Raw genomic sequence first — 8,985 nt, forward strand, 5'->3', positions numbered from 1 at the left:
AATACCTAGAGAAGTCAGGGATGCCCAAAATTCCAAAGGAAAGCATAGGGAATTTATGGAGACCCCGATTACATTAGAAGAATGCCAAGAGGCAATAAAGGAAATGAAACCAGGTAAATCACCAGGGCCGGATGGCTACACGCTATTATATTACAAAACATTTCAAGATAAATTAATACCGAAATTCCTAGACGCTTTCAATTCATTGAAAGAAAGAACCCCGATGAGACGAGAAACAGTAGAAGCTCACATAGCGGTTATCCCTAAAGAGGGAAAAGATCCGTCAATATGTGCGAGCTACCGACCGATATCTTTGCTGAATATAGATTTAAAAATATTCTCAAAGATAATCGCTAACAGACTAGTAAGATATATCCCCTCTCTCATACACCCAGACCAGGTAGGGTTTGTCCCTGGAAGGGAAGGGAGAGAGAACACGCACAGAGTGCCAAGTACCATCTACCTGGCCCAATTTTATCATATGCCAGTAGCACTTATTTCAACAGACGCAGAGAAAGCCTTCGATAGGGTGGACTGGATTTTTTTGAACGCAACATTGAAATTTATAGGTCTAGGGGTGGGCATGCAGAATTGGATTGCCGCCCTCTACTCGTGCCCCTCTGCTAGAGTGAAGGTGAATGAGGCTCTTTCGGACCCATTCCCAATTTGGAACGGGACTAGACAAGGGTGCCCGCTTTCTCCGATCATTTTTATCCTAACACTGGAGACTCTACTGAGGACAATCCGATCAAATCCAGATATAAGAGGTTTTCGGATCAAAGGAAATGAGTATAAAGTAGCGGCTTTCGCAGATGATCTGTTGTTCTCAGTGGTGGCTCCAGAATTATCATTGCCCCCCTTGATGAAGGAGATAGGGGAATTTGGAGACCTCTCCAATTTCAAGGTCAATTACGGCAAATCAGAGGCGATGGGGATAGAAGTAAACAAACAAATAAAAGATCAACTAACAGAGAATTTCCCGTTTAAATGGTCGGATTCCCACATACTGTACTTAGGGACAAAAATATCAAAAAACCTAAACAGAATTTTTTAACTAAATTTTGCGCCGTTAGCAAGGCAAATTAAATCAGATTTCACGAGATGGGAAAAGGAGACCTATTCTTGGTTTGGGCGGATTAGCATCCTAAAAATGAATGTGTTACCAAGACTATTGTACCTATTCCAGACCCTGCCAGTAAAGATCCCTTCGAGCTTTCTTAAGGATCTAAGATCTAGGTTTGCAAAGTTCATATGGGCAGGAAAAACGGCGAGATTACGCAGGGAAATTTTAACATTACCCAAGGAGAGGGGAGGAGTGGGCTTCCCAGATCCAGTGGGATATTACGAGGCATCACATATGTTCAGGGTGGTCGAATGGTGTAACCGGGAAAACCACAGACCATCGATGTCTCTAGAACAAAAAATCACAAATATCCCCCTTGAAGGCATGGTCTGGATACAAGAAATAGAAATTCCAGGGGTGGTTAAGAAACATCCTACAGTAGGTGCAACTCTACGTGTCATGAAAAACTTTTTCAAGAAAAATAAGCTAGCGACATACCCAAGCCCAATGACCCCGGTACTAGGAAACCCTAAATTTCAAATAGGACTTTTAGACCCCTACTTTAAGATAGTAAAAAGCTTAGGCTGGAGTAGAGTAATACACTTTGAGGGAGATATTTCAAGGGCAAGAAGAGAGGAAAGGGACGAGGTATTAAAAAAAGAACTAGATGTAATGAGACAAAATCAACTAAAGACGGCTATTAAAGCATTAAAACTAGGACCGCTCAGAGATCTCACAGGATTCGAGGAAGTATGTCTGAAGGGTGAGGAGTTGAGACATGGTCTTTCAGTGATGTATAGCATCTGGGTGGAGATGGGAGCACCAAAGGACTTACCGTTCATACGTACCTGGGAAAGAGAGTTGGAGGTTGAGTTTTCAGAGAAACAGATAAAAAAGATTTTTGACTTTACACATAAAGCCTCATTGGCGACCAGATACCAAGAGGGAGGATATAAAATCCTTACCAGATGGTATAAAACGCCGGTAGCATTGAACCGGATATTTCCAGAAGTTTCAAATAGATGTTGGCGATGTGGTAAGGAAGAGGGTACAATGCTACATGTTTTCTGGTCGTGTGTAAAGCTAAAAGATTTTTGGAAAACAGTTAGGGATACAGTTAAAGATATCTTGGAGGTGGATTTGGGAGATAGCCCGGCCACATACCTTTTATTGGATATACCAATTTGGTTGGCCAGGTTCAAAGGGTCTCTGATCAGACACCTATTGGTGGCAGCAAGGGCTTGTATCCCAATTCTATGGAAAAGTGTAAACACCCCAAATAAACAACAATGGTTAGGTAGAATATCGGAAATCCAACAGATGGAGAAACTTACCATGGGCATAAGAGAACAGGAAGATAAGTACAGAATGACATGGACTCCCTATATAAGATATAGAGAGAGAGAGACCTGTGAAGGAAGGAGGGTGGGAGAGAGGGGGCACTGGCGACAATAACCTGGAGAGAATCGTCCTTTTTTTTTTTTTTTTGGGGGGAGGGGGAAGGGGGGATGGGGGGTATATGTATGGGTTATTCAGGAACTATAGTTACTACTATAAACACTTACAGAAAGAATGTAAGAATAAGAGAAGTGGAATGTTTTTAGTTATGTTGTAACATACAGAAGGCATAGTTGTGTGTAAATGAATTAACATGATGTGGATAACCTTGAAAAAACTAATAAAATAAAGAATTAAAAAAAAAAAAAAAATCATGTACTTGCCTTGCTAACTTACGGCGGCATAGCTTAAATGCCTTATGCTACGCCGCCGCAAAGTTGTGGCCATCTACGTGAATCTAGGCATTTGTTTCTGCCCTATGATTGTTGGCTTCTAGTGGCCTAAATTAGATGTTTCTCATGGCCACTAGATGGAGGCGATGATCATAGGAAATAAACACATTGCACAAATTATTGCTTGTGAAAGCCGTGTTATTGTTTGAGTCATTTGCATTGCAATTGTTTTTTTTTTAAAATATAAATTCATCGCTAAGTGCATTTAGCAAATTACATCTTCCTTGGCTTATATTTTTATTCTTTATTATTATTCTTTTTAATATAAATTTGTGATTTAACAGAAAAATTCTAAAAGCATTTTATGAGAATAAGTGGATCCATGTTTTCCCCTACAAATCATCCCCCCTGTGGCCTGCACTGGCTCTATTTTATGCTTTAATACTTAGCTGTTCTGAAATCTTTAGGCTGGGCATGTGATGCCACAGGGTCCCTTTTCCTTTCACCACTCCCCAGGGCTGGGTGGTCTTTGCTGATGCAGTGAGTTGCACCAGTACATTGCGAATGAAGGACACCTCGGGCAATCACATGATACCATGCATTTACAAAAAAGGTCCTCAGTCTGCCAGGTTGAGTCCTCCAAGAGGACTATAGACTAAAATAACAATTTAGACTGTATTGAGCTTTAAAGCCACAGACAGCAATGCAATTATCAGTTTTACAAGGTCAGGAATGGAAGCCTACTAAAATTTCATTCCCCCACCCACGGGGTCATGGAGAGACCAATCACAGTGATCACATGATGTAAATATTGTGGGGTAGATCCACGTACCTGGGCGCATCTTCCCGCCGGGTGTAGCGTATCTAAGATACACTACGCCGCCGCAACTTTTTTTTTTTTAATCCACAAAGAATTTGCGCCGTAAGTTACGGCGGCGTAGTGTATCTCTGGCGGGGTAAGGGCACGGAATTCAAATGGATGTAATGGGGGCGTGTTTTATGTTAATACATCGTGACCCGACGTAAATGTCTTTTTTTTTTAACTGCGCATGTGCCGTCCCTGGGGGTATCCCAGTGCGCATGCTTGAAATTTGACCGGAAGAAGCCAATGCTTACGACGGTGACGGCATTCTACGCAAATTCCTATTTGCGAACAACTTACGCAAACGACGTAAAAAATTCAAAATTGTACGCGGGAACGACAGCCATACTTAACATTGAGTACGCCACCATATAGCACCTTTAACTATACGCCGGAAAAAGCCGAACGAAAACGACGTAAAAAAATGCACCGGCCGGACGTACGTTCGTGGATCGCCGTAAATAGCTAATTTGCATACTCAACGCGGATTTCGACGGAAACGCCACCTAGCGGCCGCCGAAAAATTGCATCTAAGATCCGACGGCGTACTAAGACGTACGCCTGTCGGATCGATCCCAGATGCCGTTGTATCTTGTTTTGTGGATACAAAACAAAGATACAACGCGGGAAATTTAAAATTACGCGTAATCCTTTTGTGGATCTGCCCCTGTGTGTTTACATCTGTGAGCTCTACTCAGTTGTTCCTAAGCACAGTCCAGTCAGGGCACAGCAGCTACAAGCAAAGATTAACACTTTCACCCTCCCCTCCTCTCCTACACTACTAATCTCCATAAAGTCTCTCTATGTGACCTGCATTTTAACCTTTCCCCTCCTGTATAATACTGAACATTGACCCCTTCATCTGAATCCTTTAACTGTATGTTATTCTCTTCATCTTTTCCCCCCATCTCCGTATGACCTGAAACTCTAGTGTACCATTACTACAATCCATGTGTTAACCACCTCAATACCAATTTGTTTCTTCAATTCCATAAAATTGTGGCCAAAAAATTATCTTGGTCATTTACTTTACAAAAAGTGGTAATTTTGGAGGTGTTTGCACTGCCAAGGCATTTTTTATTTTAAATAGAACGTGAAACAAGTATATTTTTTATAACATTTTTTGATCTTTTTTCCTATATATATTGGCCCTGATTCACATACCTTGGCGCATAGTTATGCCGGCGTAGCATATAGAATATACGCTACGCCGACGTAGCGCAGAGCGGCGAGCACAGTATTCACAAAGCACTTGCTCCCTGATCTACGCTGGGTTCCCTCAGTGTAACTCGTAAGTGGCATTGGGCGTGAGCCATGCTAATGAGGCATGATCCCATGTAAATGATGGGCCGAGCGCCATCAAGATACGAATAACGAATGGCGCATGCGCCGTCCCATGGACGCTTCCCAGTGCGCATGCTCAGAATCACGTCGAAACAACTGCCTAATTTACGTTGAATCACTGCCTATGACTTGAACGTAACCTACGACTAGCCCTATTCACGTACTACGTAATCGAAGTAAAAACTACGGCTGGTGCAGCCATTTGCATTGATGCTGCTGACTTACACCTGCTTTATGAGGCTTAACTTTACGCCGGACGTACGACTTACGTAAACCGCGTATATTAATGCGCCGGGCGTAAGTACGTTCGTGAATCGGCGTATCTCACTCATTTGCATATTCGAATCGTAAATCAATGGGAGCGCCCCTTGCGGCCAGCGTAAATATGCGCCCACGATACGACGGCGTCGGTCGGATGAAGCCTATTTTCAGGCGTATCTTGCTTTCAGAGTCAGGCGCATATGTGCACTTACGCGGCGTATCTCGAGATACGTCGGCGTAAGTGCTACGTGAATCCAGGTCATAGTATATAGTAAAAAAATATATAAAACATTTTTTACTATTTACCACCAAAGCAAAGCTCTATGGCCCAGATTCTCGTAGATCGGCGTAAAAATGGGCAGGTGTAACGTATCTGATTTACGTTACGCCGCCGCAAGTTTTTCAGGCAAGTGCTTTATTCACAAAGCACTTGCGTGTAAAGTTGCGGCGGCGTAACGTAAATCACCCGGCGGAATTCAAATTCGGCGGGTAGGGGGCGTGTAGCATTTAAATTAAGTGCGTTCCCGCGCCGAACTAACTGCGCATGTGTCGTCCGTGAAATATCTCAGGTGCATTGCTCCAAATGACGTCGCAAGGACGTCATTGGTTTCGACGTGAACGTAAATGGCGTCCTGCCCCATTCACGGACGACTTACGCAAACGACGTAACTTTTCAAATTTCGACGCGGGAACGACGCCCATACTTAACATTGGTTGCGCCTCATATACCCAGGGGCAACTTTACGCCGGGACAAGCCTAACCTAAACGTCGGCCGCACGTACGTTCGGGAATTCGCGTATCTAGCTAATTTGCATACTCGACGGGGAAAACGACGGAAGCGCCACCTAGCGGACAAAAAAAATTGCATTTAAGATCCGACGGCGTAAGAGACTTACGCCTGTCGGATCTAATGGATATCTATGCGTAACTGATTCTAATGCCGCATACACACCATCACTTTATGTGAAGAAAAAAAACGACATTTTCTGTGAAGTAAAAAACTACGTTTTTGAAACTTCAATTTTCAAAGACGAAGTTGCCTACACACCATCGTTTTTCTCACAATGTTCTAGCAAAGCGAGGTTACGTTCCACCACGTTTTTCCATTGAAGCTCGCTTCATAAGTAGCTTCTGGGCATGCGCGGATGAAAAAACTTCGTTTTAAACGACGTTTTTGCTACACACGGTCAATTTCTGTGAAGTAAAAGTTGACGTTTTGAAAAACGACACATAAAATTGAAGCATGCTTCAATTTTTTTTGGTCGTTTTTTAGAAGACATAAAACGACGTTTTCCCCCACACACGGTCAATTAAAGTGACGTTTTTAAAAACGTCATTTTTTTTCATCACATAAAATGACCGTGTGTACGCGGCATTAGAATCAGTCGCATAGATACGACGGCGTACATGGCGCTGCGCCTTCGTAAGCCCTTTGAGAATCTGGGCCTATCTGTCTAAGCAAAAGTGATATAAAATGACAGTAATTGTCAGTTAAACTATCACAGCACTGGAAGCTAAAATAGGTTTGGTAATGAAGGAGTAATAAGGCTGGTGCTTAAGTAGTTAATGGACTGTTTATTTTTATCTGTTGGTTGAACTTTTTTTATGCCATAGAGAATGGAGCAAACAAAGGGAAAAACTTGTAAATTTGGGTACAGACAACAAACCTGGAAACTGTAAACGAGATCTAATTGCATGCATTGATCGTTCGGCTGACGATTTTCCACCCCACCCCTTCTACAAAACTCAGTTGAAACATTTACTTTTATCAAACTGGGTAGCACAAACAGGGCTGCTCAAATTTCAAGCAATTAATGGTGGTCAGATTTACTGTAGCCCTGTTTTTTTTTTCTTTGGAGCTTTGAGATAATTCTCAACATTGCAATGGATTTATTTTTAAATATGTGCACTTCAAAGACTAATTCAGCCAGGCTTTTATTTACTGCAAGGCATGATTCCAAAGTGTTCCAGAGCTGCACTGAAAGCAAATCTGCAGCATTTTCTGAATCTCATTTAACTCCTGGTTTCAAAAACAAATTTATAATCAATATTTATGCTTATAATGAAGGGCTAGCCAAATTTGTTTCAGATGTCTCCTAATGCTTGTTCTTTTTTTTTTTTGATGAGCTAAGTGTCTAGTGGACGCTCAGTGAACATATCATGAAATTCAATAGAATGGATATAGCAAGATTTGCCAAAATAATCCCCAGGCATTACAGCATCCTCAGTAAATTACAATGTAGTGCTTGATTTGTTAAAGAATGCTTACTTTTTAAGCTTCATATTTCTCTGTCCTGCATATGGCAAGACATTCAAAACATTGGATGTACACTCAGGGCCAGATTCCCCAATAGGCAGTGTAGGCATGTGCCTACAGGTGCCCTTCCTAGAGGGGCACCCGCCTCCCACGGTAGCGTAGCACGGGTGCGGGCGAAAATCTAGAGTTGCACAGAAAAGTGTCCTGAGTGTGACTTCAAGTTCCAAGTGTCCTCAGACTGTCACTTCAAGTTGTGTGTGCTATAACTGACCACCGCTCTCCACTCAGCCTGGCAAAGCATCAGCGATGGGGGCCCTATCACAGTGATTGGCCAAACTGGCTACCGCCTGGCCGCCCACCTTGCTGTGTGTGACTGGTCCTCACAGCTGGGCCAGGGCTTGCTTGGTCTGCTCCAGATCTCATCCGACTAACATCTGTCCTGTCAAGCCTGACATGGGAGACAATCACAGAAAGAGTACCAGGTGAGTGTGCCGGGCTGGCCTAGCCAGGCCGCCGCCTGCTGGTGTAATGGATTGGACCATGATGGGATGGAGCTTGCTGCCTGGATGACTTGAGCAGGGGCACACAGCACTACAGATGAGGAGAAGCAGTCTCGGGCCCACAGTAGCTGGGCCCAGAGTCCATGCTCTGTGGGCGGGGGACATGTGGTGGAATGGATCATGGATGGAAGCTGCCTGGATGGATAGAGCACTGTAGTTGGGGAGAGGCTGGCTGGCCCACGGTGGTGTTGCTAGCCTACAGCCCACCACAATGCTCTTTGGGGGGTTGGTCGGTGACGTGTGGTGGATGGAGGTTGAATGAATGGAGCATTGCAGGTGAGAAGAGGCTCATGGTGACTGGCCCACACAGCCCAGCCGCCCACCACAATGTTCTGTGAGGGGGGTTGGTTGGTGGCATGTGGTGGAAATAGGTGAAGGCTGGATTGATGTGGCAGTGTTAATTAACCCCTTTGCCTTGCAGGATAGGGGTTGTTATTGTGTAAACTTGCACCAATGCTAGGGGTTATTATGGCAGAAACTGACGCCAATCCATGGGATTATTATTGCATAAACTGTCACCAATTGTGGTGGGTACCTCAGAATTCTTTGCGTATAGGCACCATAGGTGTAAATCCGGCCCCGTGTGCACCCACGAAAAACGTATTAACTGAGTACTCGGCTTGTTCCCTATCCACGCATGTGCAATCTGCTATCCCACAGCTCAGCATTTTTGAGTTTCCAGGGCTGTGCATCCGATGCTTGGTACGTTCTGCCATTAGCAAGATGGAGATGGGAGGACAATGAAATGGGCAGCTGAAGACATAGGGATTCTTTAACTGTAATAAGGATGTATATTGCAAAAGTCAGTAAAGGTGAACTAATCCTTTAAACTTCATTTTTTTCATATGTAATTTTTATTATAAGAATATGTATTAATACACAATTTTTAACAAACAGAAGGTGATTG

The sequence above is a fragment of the Rana temporaria genome, chromosome 2, assembly GCF_905171775.1.
Source record: "Rana temporaria chromosome 2, aRanTem1.1, whole genome shotgun sequence".
Lineage (NCBI taxonomy): Eukaryota > Metazoa > Chordata > Amphibia > Anura > Ranidae > Rana > Rana temporaria.